Source organism: Mus musculus, chromosome 16, assembly GCF_000001635.26.
Source record: "Mus musculus strain C57BL/6J chromosome 16, GRCm38.p6 C57BL/6J".
NCBI lineage: Eukaryota > Metazoa > Chordata > Mammalia > Rodentia > Muridae > Mus > Mus musculus.
In genome coordinates, this window is record NC_000082.6 from 52,880,064 (window position 1) to 52,898,395 (window position 18,332).

The 18,332-nt window shown below is 36.1% G+C and overlaps 1 long non-coding RNA gene across 4 annotated transcripts in view; it reads left to right on the forward strand.

The window, feature by feature from the left end:
• The window catches only part of 4930405D01Rik, a 125,135-nt gene that overhangs the window by 51,251 nt on the left and 55,552 nt on the right, over window positions 1-18,332 (forward strand). For 3 of the 4 annotated variants that reach the window (XR_876113.2, XR_876112.2, XR_876111.2), the window contains one exon: window positions 1,145-1,222. This is a non-coding gene — a long non-coding RNA (RIKEN cDNA 4930405D01 gene). The remainder of the gene's footprint in view (window positions 1-1,144; window positions 1,223-18,332) is intronic. The other variant, XR_001781883.1, reaches the window with a different exon arrangement.

Genomic DNA, 18,332 nt, shown 5'->3' on the forward strand with positions numbered 1-18,332 from the left:
ACCATTACTTATTTATACTTAATTTATCAAACTGTCTATCTGTAGAAGTTGAAGAAGCTGGACCAAATTAGGGGAGCAGAGAAAACTATTAGCAGGAAAGGCACAGATTTCTCACTCCTTGATTTCTGAGATTCATACATGTAAATGGATGTCCAACTGTGGTGCTGGCTGTCATCGTTCTTTCTACTGAATTCCAAGGTCAGAGTTTCTGAGGCTGGTCTAAGTAAAAGTGAACTCAATAGTTATCTGGGAATTCTCCTTCTTAAAACTGAAATGGGGAAGTTGGTGAACTATGAACTGATAATTTATTCACTTGGTCTGAAGATAGTTCATCAGATGAACCAGAGTGGCACATGCCTTTAATCCCAGCATTTCGGAGGCAGAGACAGGTGGATTTCTGAGTTCGAGGCCAGCCTGGTCTACAAAGTTAGTTCCAGGACAGCCAGGACTATACAGAGAAACCCTGTCTCAAAAAAATAACCAAACCAACCAACCAAACAAACAAACAAAAAGGTAGGACAGCCACTTGAAAGGAAAGAGAGTATATTAGAAAGAGACATATATATTTTTTCAAACCAAACCATATGTGTGTGTATAATTTATATATATGTGTGTGTGTTTGTGTGTGTGTGTGTGTGTTACATAAATGCTATATATGTATATGTGACATAACTAATAGATCAGCAAATTACTAGAGTTTCTATAAGCTGCCAGATTCATTTCTCTACATCATATAGAATAGAGGCACATAAACAATGTAAAGGAAATTTCATCACACACAAGTGTGCATTCTATCATGTTCATTTGACCCACAAGGACAAAAGTAAAGACTTCAACTCAAAAGCTAAGCTAATTTATTTTTTCTTTTGCCCATGGTTGGGTTAGCTTATGTGCATAGGCATTAGTGCAGTCTAGATGGTACAGAGATATGCCCTATCCTCAGGACATTTTCAGGCTGTAGATGAATTATAGTGGCCTTGTCCAACTGGACCTTCTTTGCTGTGCTGATGCCAGAGGAGGGATATGCTACATCTGTTTCCATGGCACATTTCCTTCTATTTAATCAGAGAAAGATAATGGACATTTGGTGTACAGAATAGTGTAGCTGCAGACACTAAGGTATGATGCTGTTTTTTCCTTCTAGGTTACCCTGTCCTAAATCCTATACATGCATTCCAAGATCCCCTACAACTAGGACACCTTTGATCATCCTCAGGTAAAAGTAAGTTTGGACCTTGTTCAAAGTATGTAGATTCATATTCTATGTTATGATTTTACCACTATAAAATAATAATTATTTTATTTACTTATTGTTGTTAATTATAATTTATTAAATGTATTATTTCTTCATTGTAACAACTGTAGAATCTATATGAAAGAAATCACAATCAGATTGATTATTTTGATATGTTTTAAGTCACTCAACTTAATATTAGTAGAGTGAATCTAGGAATCAATACATAGATAGGATAAAACTTTTTCTAGTTTATTTTTAATGAATAAGACCTGGCATTTTTGATGGAAATGGGCTTTCTTCTGAAAATGAAGTTGTTTATTTACTTAAAGTCATTTTTAAAATATTAACTAATAACTCAACTTCATAAGTTACACTGAAGTTTTTCTGTTGAACCATAGATGTAATATACATTCATTTGATGTTGATTTCTTCAAAATTTTCACCTCCAATTTAGGACCCAGTTACTCATCTCCTAAATCAACTAGTACACAGCTTCATTTTCATAAATATTATTCTGATTCTGACAATTAAGGGTGAACAGATTCAGTAGATCTAGAGTCAGCTAGAATTTTCAATACAGAAAACTTTTTAAAATATTTACTTCTTTTATGAATTATTTAAGTTTGAATAAATAGCAACATTTCTTTTAAAATATTTTTAAATGTTTTTGAACAAAACCTATAATTTCACCTTCTCCTCCATTTGTTTTCTACTGTTCATTACTTCCTTAATTTATTCTCAAGTTCATAGTATCTTTTTCTATCTTTTTTTATAACGAGTTATTTAATTTTATTATCTTTTTAACATTATCTTTTGTTCAAAATAGATTATGTTCTCATCCAATATACCCTGATTGTAGTCTACCCTCCCTCTACTCCTCTAAGTTCCTCCCAATCTCATTTCCTTTCTAGATCTATTTATTACTTTTCTGTTTTTCTTTAGAACACAGCAGGCTTCTAAGAAATAATAACCAAACATGGCAAAATAAAATATAATAATATTATACTTATTACAATAATATAATAAGATTAAGCAACGACTATCATACCAAAGTTAGACACAGAAAACCAAGAGAAAGAAAAATGCCCAAAAGAAGGAACTAGAAATCCCCTCATTCACACATTTAGGTGTCTCGGAAAAAAATTCTCTGGGACTATGAGTACTAGATCTAGGGGAAGAGGCTTTGGGACCAGGATCAGATGAGATCCCGCAATGCGTTTCACAGTACTATCTTTATACACGTTTCATTATAAATTGTTGTCATTTGTTTTTCTTTTCTACTATTACCTCTTTTTGCCTCTCCCCTTCTCTAACTCATTCTTTTCATTTACTAATATTCACTAAATGTTGTGAACCTGGGAGATGGAAGTATAAGGAAGATAGAGTATTGAAAGGGCTGAAAAGGAAATGAGGAGGATGGTTGAAGAAAAACTAGAATGCATTATAAACATGTGTGAAAATGCAAAGAACTGACTTCATAAACCACAAACATAAGGCAAAACCAAAACGAAACAAAATAGTCTCAGAACAAAAGCACTATAAATGAAGAAGTATATTTCCCCTGGAATGACAAGATTCAATTTTAAAATAATTTTATGTCCAAAATTTGTCTTAAATCATAATTATTATTACAGTATTCATCAAATTAATACTGTGCTTGTTAGAAATTACTTTTACTTTAAAAATTATTGCTATCATAGTATAACAATAAAAACACACAATTTTCCAGTACTAGTTTGTTTCTACCAAAACTAATTCTCTCATATTTTAGTGATTTCCTTTCTCAATAATGTTAGGAATTTTTCTCTACTTCAGAATCAAGAACAGACAGAAAATAGAAAAGATTGCTGATCAAAACTGCTTGACAGTAGCCCTGGGATGTTTCCACTACTTTTTCCCCTTCAGTGAATTTTAATTTGTTGATTTAAAATGATCTAATATGACCTCATATTCCATTAAACTCAGAGAACTCTGAGAAAGCTATTCAGGTGCTGTCATTGTTAATTTCTTATGAAGTTTATTATCACATGTCGCAGTAGTTTTCAAGAAAAAAAATTGTTAGTATCAACCTTCGACTGATTGATGTGCTCTGCATTAAGAGAATGGTGCAAAGAGATAAAATAATTGCTTACTGTTCTCTGAAATTTAATATTATGAAAAGTGTTATAGTAAATAACATGGATTTTTTTTCCTAAAACTTAAAGTATGGACAGAACATGCAATAAAAACTAATGCCCCCTGGAGCTACAATACATTTCAATATTCTTTATAGGTTATGAGTTCACCAAAGTCAGGAATAATAATACCCTAATATCTAAAATTTACTTAGGGATATGCCATTTCTTATAGTAACAATTTTTATATAAATTAAAATATACAAACAAAAGTCATAATATTTGTTTCACAAGCATTTTAGGGTCAGTAGGTTGCTAGATTCATTAAAGGTGAAGAATATGGAAATGATACACACAGAGAAGAGAGTGACAGAAATAGAGAGAGAAAAGAAGAGAGAAAGAGAGAGAACTGATGTGATGTAATTATGAAAACTAGCCCCCTTTCCCATGGGCTACTTGAAATTGTTTGAAATGTTCCATTCAGTCTTTACTCAAGCCATTAAAATGAAACATTAACCTCTCACTGGGAGATCAGAGATGGAGCCAAAGGAACCAGATTTCATGATGCATACATTGATCAGGGTGAGGAGATATCAGGAGAGAATGGCACTTCCCATCAAGAGGACAGTATGATGGAGAAGTGGGGCTGCTGCTGAAAGACTAATGTTAATCACATTAAAGACCTCCACCCGACCACTTATCCACACTCAGCCACACATCTTTATTCAAGTGCACACCATAATTCTGTATCGTATTTACAACTGGACTCTTTTCTATATTTGGAATGTGATGCTTCAGTACCTTTCTTAACTGTTTCCAACCATCATTCCAACCATCATTTTAGCTCTGCTAAAAACTGAATTTCCATTTTCTTCATATAATCCGTACTTTTTATATAAAAATAAGGATTTTTTGAAAGTGATGACATTTTTTATTTGTATCTAAAGAGTATGCAATACAGACCATTGAATATATATATATATATATAATATATTGAATATATATGCGTCTGAATGTGTATGAATTTATATGTATCTATATCTCTAAATATTGTCTATGCTCTAAGTGCTCCAGTTTATATTTATTTCAATAAAAGGTTTCCATATCTCATAGGGTATTTATTAAGTTATTTAATATTGACCTAAGTAATTTGAATCCATCTCTGAGAGTAAGTTTTCTCTCTCTCTCTCTCTCTCTCTCTCTCTCTCTCTCTGTGTGTGTGTGTATGTGTGTGTCTTTCTGTCTCTCTCTCTTTCTCTTTCTCTCCTTCCCTCCCTCCTGTCCTTTCTTTCTCCCTCCCTCCCTCCCTCCCTCTATCACTCTCTTCATCTCCCTTCCCCCTTCTCTCTTTACTCACATAGTACTTAATCCAGTATGCTAATTCCTAATTTTTCTTTTCCTCTATCTTGCTTAAATTTAAATAATTATTCAGCTTGAATAGTTTGCCAACTACATAATGTAACAGTGCTTGCAATAAAACAAGCCTTTTGGTTTCATTGTTTCAGTCCTGAAGTTAAAGTGTTGAAAACAAAACAAATTTAAATAAACATAAAGAAAAACAGTTATTATATGTAAAAGATGGTTTATGTTTTTCTTCTACTTTTATTGTTGGATTTATTAGTCAGAACTAAACTTATTTTTTAACTTATAAGATACAAGTCATTTTACCCTAGCAAGATTTTATCGAAAGGACCCAGATGTAGCTATCTCTTGTGAGACTATGCCGGGGCCTAGCAAACACAGAAGTGGATGCTCACAGCCAGCTAATGGATGGATCACAGGGCTCCCAATGGAGGAGCTAGAGAAAGAACCCAAGGAGCTAAAGGGATTTGCAACCCTATAGGTGGAACAACATTATGAACTAACCAGTACCCCGGAGCTCTTGACTCTAGCTGCATATGTATCAAAAGATGGCCTAGTCGGCCATCACTGGAAAGAGAGGCCCATTGGAAACGCAAACTTTGTATGCCCCAGTACAGGGGAACGCCAGGGCCAAAAAGGGGGAGTGGGGTTGGGTGTGTATGGGGGACTTTTGGTATAGCATTGGAAATGTAAATGAGCTAAATACCTAATAAAAAATGGGAAAAAAAGATACAAGTCATTTTTTAATACTTTTGGAGCTTAATTATGATTTCCATGTACAGATGCAATTTATTCCATTCAATAAATTTACTTGTGACTTTTACTCCCTTTTGGCGGGAGACACCTATTTTAAAATTATCTAATGAAAATGTTAATTTAGTATTAGTGAAAACTTGGAGGGCATCGGGTTATGAATAATCTATACTTGACTAAACTTCCTTATCTCAGTCTTCATATTCTTTCTTGATGTTTGTCATGACCAGGTGAGAAACCTCCATGTAAAACTTATGTTGGATCTTCCTAGAGATTTTACAGTTATTTTGGGATATAGTGTTCTGAATGTGTTTAATGTCACAGAGTACAAGTTAGTCTAAGCTAATTAAAATGAAGTGCCATGTCTTTGTTTAGCCAACATGAACATAATTTGCTTTGTCCCTTGCTTGATAATATAACATAGTGATCTACTAATGTCAAGCATTGGCCTATTTTATGTTCAACTCTTCAGAGATCAACTGTCTCTAGCCTGAGTGGAGAGTTGACCTTTCTAGTAAGAGCAGTATCCACTTCAACAGAAAAGCCTTTAAAATGATGGATTTTCTGGTTTAATTGATGCTCTGAATGGGAACCTAAGCAGTCAAATGCCGTGTGAAGCCTATGGACGTTAGATATTCTGTGTGGAGTCACAGAAACTTTAGTGACTATGCCTTTAAGATCTCTTTCCAATGTGATGACAGTTTCTATAAAAGAAGACTACATATTTTTTTTTTTTAGATATTTTCTTTATTTACATTTCAAATGCTATCCCGAAAGCTCCCTATACCCTCCACCCACCCTGTTCCCCTACCCACCCACTCCCATTTCTTGGCCCTGGCGTTCCCCTGTACTAGGGCATATAAAGTTTGCAAGACCAAGGGTCCTCTCTTCCCAATGATGGCCGACTAGGCCATCTTCTGTTACTTATGCAGCTAGAGACACGAGCTCTGGGGGTACTGGTTAGTTCATGTTGTTGTTCCACCTATAGGGTTGAAGACCCCTTCAGCTCCTTGGGTACTTTCTCTAGCTCCTCCTTTGGGTGCCCTGTTTTCCATCCAATAGAAGACTGTGAGCATCCACTTCTGTATTTGCCAAGCACTGGCATTGCCTCACTGGAGTAAACTATATCAGGGTCCTTTTAGCAAAATCTTGCTGGCATATGCAATGGTGTCTGGGTTTGGTGGCTGATTATGGGATGGATCCCCGGGTGGGGTAGTCTCTGGATACTCCATCCTTTCGTCTTAGCTCCAAGCTTTGTCTCTGTAACTCCTTCCATGGGTGTTTTGTTCCTTATTCTAAGGAGGATTGAAGTATCCACAGTTTGGTCTTCATTCTTCTTGATTTTCTTGTGTTTTGCAAATTGTATCTTGAGTATTCTAAGTTTCTTGGCTAATATCCACTTACCAGTGAGTGTATATCAAGTGACTTCTTTTACCTCACTAAGGATTATATCCTCCAGATACATCCATTTGCCCAAGAATTTCATCAATTCATTGTTTTTTAAAAAAAAGAAGACTAGATATTCTTATAACTTAGCATGACATTTCTAGTTGATATGAATGAAGATAAATGATGAAGAAACAGACAAAGTATTATAATTATTTAATTTGCTAAATTGAATTTCCTTATTCTATGAAAAGTTTAAACTTTTTCTTATAGAATTTTAATTTATATTTTAATTATTTGTATTTGTACTTTATACAGCAGTATAATTGATGCCATGACAAAGAAGAGTTTCAAACGTCATGATAAAAACATCAGCTCACTTTTACAGTCCTTTGTTTTTGATCCCAAAGTTCAGATCTGTCAGCAATTATGCAGTGTTTCCTCCTTATGTTTTTTCCAGCCACTGGAAGACTCTGCCAAGGAAGTTTCCACTTCTTCCCTCTTTTTCTACTTACTTTTATGATGAAATGCATAGCTCTAGCCATTTACCTTACTGACTCTAAAAGACTCTGGTATAGGGAGGATAAACACACTAGATGATGTTTTCTATCTATGATCATCCGATATAAATGTCTTAGCTTTTCCATTATTAATTACAAATAATGAAATGAATAGTCTTGAACATACTTTTCTCTGGGTGAGGTTCAGAAATTATAAACTTTAAAACGTTTGAAAAGCAATGGTTGCTGTAATCCCACATGTACATACTGCAGAGTTATTGACATATGAAAATATGAAACAATTTCTACTTCAACTGGTAGTACATGACAACTTGCATTTTCCATTCTTTTATGATATTTGATGTTACTAGTTTAATTAAATTTGACCATCTAATTAGTGGTAAAACATGTTTTCTGGTCGTTTGAGTTTCTGCTTTCATAATATTGGGCATATTTTCTCATATGTGTTAGACAAGGGGTTTCCCTTTAATGAGTTAGGATATTTGCTTTTTCTTTGTTAATTAATTAAAGTTTTAATTGTATTCTTTATATTTTATTGATGACAACCTTTTGTTACTTTGTTGAATTGGTTTCCTTCAACCTGGCTTCACAATTTCTACCACTATTATCATCTTCTATCACATACAATGATTTAGGTAAAATATTCATTATTTGGTTTTTGATTTGTACCATGCATTTTTTTCAATTTTAATTGAAGAAATTTATTTTCTATCTTTAAATCCTAAATAACAACTTTATTTAGTTTTAAATTTGAAGAGTTGCTCATTGACTTTAGGATCTTTGTGCAACTGGGATTAATTTTTGTATTTGCAATGAAGTAATATTGTTACTTTCTTCAATACAGATGCCCTACTGCCTCACCTGACTCTGAACTAAGTGAACTCTTGTGACCACACTAAGATTCCTTCAGTTGTCCCTAACACCTTCCTTATACTTTATTGAGTTCTCCAAATTCTCCTAGAGACCATGGAATTTGTACCTTCACCTGGAACTGTGGTTTCTATGTAAATAATGACTCATGTACAGGAGACTGCATTTTTATTTTAGCCATGAGTAATAGCAATAGGCTCAGATAGGCAGATACCAGACCTCTTATGTGAGATGTAGTTCATCATAGTACATAAATAAGGTCTGTCATCTCTCTAAGCATAACTTTTATGATTCTTAAATATAACTGAGCTGTTGGAGATTTATTATTTGGTCATATAAAATCTAAGCATATCAAGTTCAAGTAACTGGAAAGTCATTGTTCTATTGTAATCATAGAGTGGACACTTGCAAAAATTACATATGATTTCAGAAGCCATATAAAAGCAATTTAACGTGATGTCAAACATCTTTTCCCCATTTTGTCTTTATGTTATCCAGACTTTTTATTACTGTGGCAAATACGTGAGAGAAATAAATTAAAGTTGTAAAGATATACTCTGGTTCGTGATTATTGGTGTTGGTCCATAATACTTTGGCTGCATTGTTGCAGCTGGGCCATGAGCCTGATTTTTGTTTTGTTTTTGTTTTGTTTTGTTTTGTTTTGTTTTGGTTTGTTTTGGTTTGGTTTTGGTTTTTGGTTTTGTTTTTTGCTTTTTTTTTTTTTTTTTTTTTTCTTTCCCAGCAAGTGAGCACATGCTCCCACACAGCAGCCTGTCTTCCAACAGAGAGACACACACAAGCACACACAGCGCCTGGGGTTATGGCACATCATTTGCATCATGTTCCAGTGAGGAATTTATTCTTCCTCCAATTAGTTCTCACCTGTACTTTTTCTCATAGTGTTGGGGTATGAATTCATCAAGGGACTGATCCATTTATTAGGTAGGAATCACATAAGATCCATTCACTTCACAAAGCTGCTTTGCGCTGGCAACCAGTTCTTCTCTATGTGAGCCTTCTAGGGGCATCTCAGATGTTCAGAACACAAACCATTTCACCCTTCATCTTCAAAGGCTCATCTATATCCTCCAGACTAAAATATCGTTAACCCATTTTCAGAGTTTCCAGTTTCAACAGTTCCAGCATTTCTCTTAATTCTAAACTTAAATTTGCATCTGAGTTTCAAAAAAAATCTTACTGTAAGCACTTATAACTGCCCCAAATATTTCATAATGCATGATTTCAATGCCAGCGTCAGATGGTCCCCTGGCAGTAGTTTTACCTCTCTGGATAATGGCTGCAGTTGTCTCGCAGCGTCTTTTATTCATCGGGGAAACAATTCCGTAAGCAAACTTAGTAGTATTTTCTTCTTCAAAAGAAAGCATTTAAATACATTTATTATTTTATAGCTTTGGTGGCTTTAATAAGAACACACCCAGAGCATCATATATATGCATGCTATGTTCCCATACTGTTTGGAAAAAATAGAAGATATGGCCTTGTTGGTGTATGTATGGTCTTTTTGGAAACCTTTTGTCACTGGGAGTGAGTTTTGGGATTTTAAAAGTCCACACCAGGTCCAGAGTCCTGCTGTCTGTCTGTTGTCTGAATGCACATAAAGATGTAAAGCTCTAGGCTGTTCCTCTAGCACTATTCTTGGCTGCTTCCTGAATGAAGAAAATGGACTTTGAGACGCCCTCAAGTAAATGGTTTCATTCCGAAGAGTCACCTTGCTCACTTGGCTCTTCACAGGAATAGAACGCCCTGCAACTGGTGGTCATCAAGACTTATTAATATCTACAAGGTTCTCATTTCATATTTTCCTAGTGAAGAGTACTCGGCTTCTTTTACTACCCTAAACTCTGTAACAACAAAACTTTGCTGGCTCCCAGCTTAAATTGTATTTCCTTTCCAACCAAACTGCAAACACACACACACACACACAAACACACACATCTATTCCTATTTTTCATGACAACATTTTTTTCTATAAATCTGGGTAAAGGTCATCAGGAAAACCCTTGCCAAGGACTGTTTTGAAATCCATGCTTCTCAAGGCACTGAAAAACATAGATACATTCTTTGCCACCATATAAACGTAGGATTTCCGCACAATTCCTGATGTAGTACTTTTTTTTTTTTGTGAAACTTTGAGAGAACTGCTTTTATTCTCCTCTTTCCTCTCTGCATTCCCTTCTCACGAGGTCACACTGAAAAGCGTCCTCTATGTCTGTTTATAGCATTCTAGGCTTTCTTTAGCTCATTTCTTCCACAGATCATCATCTAAGGATGGTAAGCCACGTTATCAAGCTCATATGATGATACCTCTTCACTGGCACCAGTGTTTTGTATTGGTCAGTTTCTTGTTCTGGAACAAAATATCCGAGGTAAACAACTCACAGGAGGAAGGATTTACTCTTGACTAGCAATTTTACAAGTTTCTGCCTCTGATCAGGTTTCTTCATATGAGTTTATAGTGAAGTTGGGCATCAATGCAGACAGTATATACTGGAACAAAGGCCTTAACTTCATTGCAGAGACAGCCAGAGAAGAAAAGTGAGTAAGCCAGTGTCAAGAAATAACCATCAAAGCAATATTCCCCAGTGTTTTTCTTCCCCCATCTGAGACCCAGCCTCCATTCTCCATGGCTTCACAGTAGTCATCCTATTATGAGGCCATCAAAGAATTAATCCATCAATGCGGTCACAGCCCTTAGAATACAATCACTTCCAAAATCATACGTAGGCAACCAAGCCCATAGACCATGCCTTCAAGCAAACATCTCAGCTTTACCTAACAGCACTCCTTATTTTTTAAGGCTATCTATCCCCATGTAGTTTCAAGCATGGCAAGAACAAAGTCATCTGGATAGCTTGGAAAAAGTGTTAGCATCTGTGATTGGTTCAGCAATGCAAGTCTATAGGGTGAGGATATTTGAGATTTACAATTAGGAAATAAAAAATAAATCATGAGATCATTCTCTGTCTCTCTGTCTTTCTGTCTCTCTGTCTTTCTGTCTCTCTGTCTCTCTGTCTCTCTGTCTCTCTGTCTTTCTGTCTCTCTGTCTCTCTGTCTCTCTGTCTCTGTCTCTCTGTCTCTCTCTGTCTCTCTCTCTCTCTCTCTCTCTCTCTCTCTCTCTCTCTCACACACACACACACACACACACACACACACACACACACACACACACAAACTGTAAGTCATTGATTACAAGCACTGTGGCTTTCTACATTTTCTTTGTTAACTTCTTTTCAAAAAGGATAAAAAAAATACCCATAAGGAGTCAAACTTAAAACGCTAATCTTTCTTTCTCTTTATTGCGATTCACAGCTTATGAATTCTATTTGTTTCCATTGTCTCTGCAATTATACCGAATAACAAAGATTTTATATTTGTCACAGACTTCTCGCTACTTACCTAGTGAAACAAGAAAGCAGCTGTTCATGACTTTCTTTTAAAAAATACAGTTCATAGTTTGTCCCTTCGTCGAGACACACAAAAGTCTCTGAGCAGGTCTACCAATCACAAACGGGCCTCTGGTTCGTTCAGACCTGTGAAATTCTACTTTGTAACATGGCACCCTTCCCTGTTTACATCCCCACCTTTTATAAAATACCTTGCAGAGCTCTGAGAATTTATTGTAGTAAATAACTCAAGTAAGTTTTATCTTATAGTGCTGGTTGAACGGGATGAGGACATGATTCATTTCCTTTAAAAAAAAAAAAAAACTAGTCTGGTGTATTAGAGAAGAAAGATTAGAAAGAGACCACTTGTTTGTCTCCTCATCAGTTTCCTGACTTAGCATTTAAATTATAGTTCAAGAGGCCATCGGCTGGCTGAGGAGTGATGAGTAGTTTACTTTGTGACCTAATCAAGCATCAGAGGAATCTGTGTATTCTGCTAAGGTCCTGAATGCTTTTGCCTTGGCAGGATGGGGTGAGTGTCCCTAGGGACAGAAATAAAACTCAGGTGCAGGCACTTCTGCAGAGAGAGGAAACTCCAGGGGGAAAGGTGAAGTCTTTTTTTTTTTTTTTTAACTTTTAATTAATTGGATATTTTCTTTATTTACCTTTCACATGCTATCCCCCAGAAACATTCTATCACATCCTCCCTCCCCCTGCTTCTATGAGGATGTGCCTCCACCCACCCACCCACCCCCTCCCACCTCTGGGCCCTCGATTCCCCTACACTGGGGCACTTATGGAGCCTTCGCAGGACCAAGGACCTCTCCTTCCATTGAAGTCTTATTCACAGCCGATGTGAAAATAGGCGCCCCAATTTTAACTTTACTTGCTCAGGTCCGGGACCTGCCTCTTCGTTCACAGGAACAGCGCATGGGCCGCCCTCTCCACTCTTCTGGCTCTCTCTGGAGAGGGTAATGACGCACGAAATGATAGTATGATTCCTGATCTTTAATCCTAATTCCTGACTCATCGATGGTTCTTTCTCATTGCCTTTGTTTTTGAATGCCAAGAACAGTGTAAAGGGGGACATCTGTGTGGGAAAAAAAACAAAAAAACAAAAAAACAAAAAACAAAATAAAACACAGAGCCTTTGAAGGGCTAAATGAAGCACATTCTTTTTGGCTGGCCCTCCTTCCAGGACTGCTCCTTCACCAGGCAGGTGGGTAGGGGGCGCCTCATCTCATGTTCCGCTTCATAGAAGGCTGTCTATTCGTCCCTCCCTTCTGCTCAGTCAGACATATCAGCAGAGACAATGGCTGAACAGATGCTGAGCTTCAGCCTGGATCAGCCTATGTTGATTTTATGTTTATTAGTCTGAGTTATTCACAGCCAGCTGGTTGCTGTTTGCCTTGACTGAACAGTAGAAATGCACACAACTGTGATATCCTCTTGTGTATATACTCCCTGGTGATGTCTGCCACACCAGCAATGTTGTCCATACAATAAGACTTATATTTAGAAACACAAACACACATACACACACCCATTCTCTCCCTTTCCCTCCTCCCCTCTCTCTCATTTTCAAATCATAGGGTTTATATATGAGGGAGGACTCAGAGTTTAGTTAGTATGACAAATATATTTTAAAAGACTCTGTATTGAATAGAGTGGGGTCTGAAGAATCTAAGGCATAGTTCTTCTTGCTTATTCCTTTTCTCCTAATAGCCATAAGAAGCCAGTAGAGTTTTCTAAAGACCCATAAGGAAGCTGCCTTCCAGGTACAGCTGGTAAAATATTTCCTGGGCAGCCAGGTATCATGCTGTTTAGTACTTCAATATTCACAAATTACTCTACATTGGTCCCAGGAGAGAGATGTTTTGAACTGGTCAGTAAGCACTCCATGCTTGCTGTGACCTGCTCCACTTTGGAGTGAGGAAGCTGTTGTGGACTTTGTACATTGACCTATCTAATATCAAGGAGAATTGGGAAGACCTGATTAGAGTTTCAGTTTAGGTCTTTGGTCTAGCTGATGTTGTTGTGGCCATGTATAAAACAATTTTAGCATTTTGAAGCTTTTATTGTTTAATATTTTATATACGTGTGTGCCTAAGTGTGGATGTGTTTTGTATTGTATGTGCCTCTTTGTGTGTGTGTGTGTATGTGTGTGTGTGTGTGTATGTGTGTGTGTGTGTGTGTGTGTGAGAGAGAGAGAGAGAGAGAGAGACAGAGAGAGACAGACAGAGAGAGACAGACAGAGAGAGAGACAGAGAGAGACAGAGAGAGACAGAGAGAGACAGAGAGAGACAGAGAGAGAGAACAGAGTATGTGTACACATATTGAATGAACTGGTATGTGTTCTCGCAGAATTCAGGTACCTGCTTCTATCCCTCTTTGCTTTGTTCCCTTGAAAGGGGATATTTCAACGAACCTGAAGCTTAGCATTTTGGATAACTTGTCTGGCCAGAAAGTTCATTTGATATATTTAATTTTTCTTCCAACCAATATGGTTATGAGTACTCACTGTCATGCCCAAATATTCGTGAGCCTGGAGATTTAAATTTAGGTCCCCCTGTTCCCCCCACCTCTCTCAGGCATGTGAGATCTTCTCCATATGCATACATCAGTCTTGATTGCTTTTACCTAGGCTAAAGGTTGAGCCCTATGTAATTTGTCCCACACCATCTGAGAAGTCAGTTTATGACGACACTGTTCAGGTCTTCTTCTAGCAATCACTTTATTGAGATTTTGTGGATACAGCATGCTTGCCATGTATAGAAGGCACTATATGTAGATACTCTGGCTCTCTGGTTTTTACAATCTTATGTGTCCTTCTTTTTATTTTTCCTGAGCCTTAGGTTCAGTGGGTTTGCTGAACATTTATTCACTCAGACTGAACCCCCTATAATCACTTGTTTGCACTATTAGTATTTGTGTATCTCTGTAATAATGTCTATCCATTACAAAACCAAGATACTTCATTTGATGAGAAATGAGAGTTAAACTTATCTATGGATATAAAGAAAAGTATTCATGATATAGGTAGAAAGCATATTGTTTTAGAACAATGGAAGTGTTAGGATATCTTCTGGAGTCTGTGATATGCCAACCTATAAGCAGCTGGGTTTACACTAGTAGGTATGAGTTCCCTTGAACCGAGTGGCATGTGTACCTTAACAGCTATTAGCTCTTAGTTACCTACAAAATAAAAAAGCCCCAGTTGCATTGTTGGCGTTATCTTGCTGGAAACATTTTTTGTGGTTCCTAAACTTTAGAGCTGGATGTAACTTATTGATTGCGTTTCTTCCTTAGAAGCTTGCAAAGCACCTTCTGATAGTGTGAGATGCAGTCCTTAGGGGATACGCTTTCAGGTTAGTTCCAGCTTGATTCCTCCAAGTCCTCTGTCTGAAGTTCACAGGGTCTTCTCAAACGTTCTGAGAGGTAATCAAGGGCGAAGGCAACAGTCTTTATTTTGTGGTAATTTTTGGATGCCCTAATTAGCAACTCAGTATCAGCCTTTCTTGCCTACCACTATTTCCTGGTCTATGATTCTTAGGCAAAATATCATCATCCCATGAGACATAACTGTTTCAACTCTTCCTGCTTCTCTGATTTCTGTGTTTGTCTCTCCTTATCCCTGACCCATGCATGTGTGGTTGTGTTTATTTGTAAGTAAACTTACTTTATATGCTTCACTATAGCCTTTTCAAACATGCTTAATGTTACTTACCTCTCCTTCCTCACTCCTACTGTGTAATGCCTTCTCTTTTCTTTCCTGTTAGAACCCATTCCATTTTTTTCTATTTCATAACACCCATACCCTAATATTGCACTCTGTAGAGTTCTTTGTCCCTGGCTTCTTCTAGAGTTGGTTTTCCTCCTTTTAGCTTCTGTAGTTAATTCATCTTACATTCTTAAATTTAAGGACTTGGAGTTAGAATCTCACGAATAATCGAGTACCCGTGGCATTTGTCATTCTGAGATTAGGTCATGTTATTCAATATAATATTTTCCAGTTTCAATAAGTCACATATTTTATGTTTTCATTTTCCTTTACAGATGAATCTGTAAGTTTCCACTGTATATGTATAATGCATTTTTATTATCTATTCGTTAGTTGAAAAACATTTAGGTTTCTTTCAATCCTTAATTATTGTGAGTAAAATGGTAATGAACATGCCTGTTCAAGCATGTCTGTAGTAAGATATTGGGTCTTTAGAGTATATACAAAGAAGTAGTATAGCTTCCTCATGTATCTCTTTTAGCATTGAAAAAAATTTTTTTCACAATGGTTTTTATAGTGGCTGTACCAGCTTATAGTCACATTAACAGTGAGTAAAGTTTCTCCTTTCCCTGATTCCTTGACAGCATTTGTTGCCAGACAACTTGATCTTAGCCATTCCTAAATAGTCTACCAGAACCATAACATAGCTCCCCAGTACCTCTATCAGTTATTATTAACGTTCACATTTTCATCCATATTTTAGGCAATGAAATATGCACTCTTCCCTACTTCTACCTTTCTTTATTGTTTATAAATTTTAGGTCAAGCAATACAGTTTTTGTTTCTGGTTGAAGCCTCTCATAAAGTCATATCATTGAATTTTGAAGGAATTTGGAAAGGCCAAACATATGACTTGTTTATTTTACTCTTTGTTTATTAGACTTTTTCCTTAGTTGCTATTAGACATAATTGAATAACATGAAACAATATTTCTTGCTTTACTCAGATTCATTATTTCTAACTCAACAAAGATAAATGTGAAAATACTTAGCTTCAGAAAGGTCAATTTCTTGGTTTCACTGGTCACACTTCAAGTTCCTTTGTCTAAGAAGATATATGTAAGTCATAGAAATGTATCCCAAGGAGTCCAGACATAATTTAAAAATTTGTCAACCAGGTGACTGGCAATTAATTTTGATACTATAATTAAAATACTGATCTGTAGAGTTTGAATTTAAGAGCATGATGCTGGCCAATATGTGCTTGAAAAATCACCTATGTGACATAGTAAAGCTGTTTCTCTTCTCTGTCCTTAGTTACTACTTAAAAATTGTAAAAAAATAGAATTGTTCTATTTGACATATGAAGTTCTTTGTGACTCAGAGATAGTATATGAATTTGTAAGCCAAAATATGAAAACATTAAACTGCATTTTAAAACAATTTATGCTATCTTAAGCTAAATTATATTGAGAAGGTAAGAATTATAATAAGATATAAAATGCTTGCCTATGTACATTTACTACTACTATACGGTTTCCTAAACATTACATTAAAAGAATATTATTATTGAGTTGGAGTTATGCAGCTGAAGGAAGATTGAATGGAAAACATTATCAATGACTATTATGTGAAGTCCTGATTGTTTGTTCAGAAAGAAAGTAAAAGACAATATCATATGGTATTAGTAAGTGGCTCCTGGGTCACAGAAAAACCAGACTTCTTTTAAACATGTAATGATACTGGCTGGTGTGTTCAACATGTAGAATTATTTCTCTTTTTAAGAAGTACTCATTAGGTAGTTCCTCATTGACAGTTCCTCAGCTGTTAAAGGTGTTTGCGGTCAGGCCTGATGACATGTGTTTGATCCCCAGAAATCTTATAAGACAAAGAGCAAATAGATGCTCACCAAGTCTGCTCTGTGCCCACCACCACCACACACACTGTAGCGTGCATCCCCCCTATCACCACAAACACATACACAAAGTAAATAATTACATGTGATGAAAATGATTCAGTAGAGTATCACACTCTCTGTTGAGCTATAAGCTACCCTCTTGATAATGGATTAAGAAACCTGGCATATAAACTACAGGTAGGACTGGAGATATGGCTAGGCTCACCAGAAAAATAAATGGCAGACCAGACATTTTCCCCAGGTACTTTATTCAGTGAATATTCTTCTTAAGCCAATGAACTAGATATATCCATGACAAACATCCTCAAGTTGAATAACTTGTGTTTTAGATAAATTGAGCAGTTTATCCAAAGCTGAATAAGTAGGCTAAATTGTGCATGATTAACAAATTGCAAGATACTACCTTACCTCAAACCAGAAACAATGTTGCTAATTATCAATATACACTGCTAATCAATAGGTTCCTTGTGAGCATACATCTTCAAAAGATATTAAAGAAGAAGAGACATTGACATAGATAATCTAAGATATTTACTTATATGTGGGTAAATATTGAAATGAAATTATGCATATTTTATCATTGTGTTTTATGATCACACAGAGATTGAATTTTAAAAATTTTATCAGATCTTATCATATATAGAGAGCAAGCAGATTGGATGTGACTTTGCAGTGCCTGTTCTCTCAAAGACATAAAGGAACTGTTCATTATTAAAAACCACAGAAAGTGTATAAAACGAGAAAAGCAATATATGCACAAAATTATAAGTTATACAATAGGACATCTTATATCATCAAAAGAAGCCTTTGGTTCCTGGAACAGGTTACATCTATTCGAATTGTTGGCTCATGGTAATCTCAAAACTACTCAAGCTATGGCCAATGCTATTGGTTGTTCTCTATGAACTTATAGTAAGACCTTAGAGCGGCAGATAATATTTATACAACTCAGAGAACGTGAAAAAATCATGCTGATGCCGACCTCGGCTGTTCATTACTAGAGCCTAGTGTTCACGGTACTAAAAGCTGCTCTACATGGCACTGGAG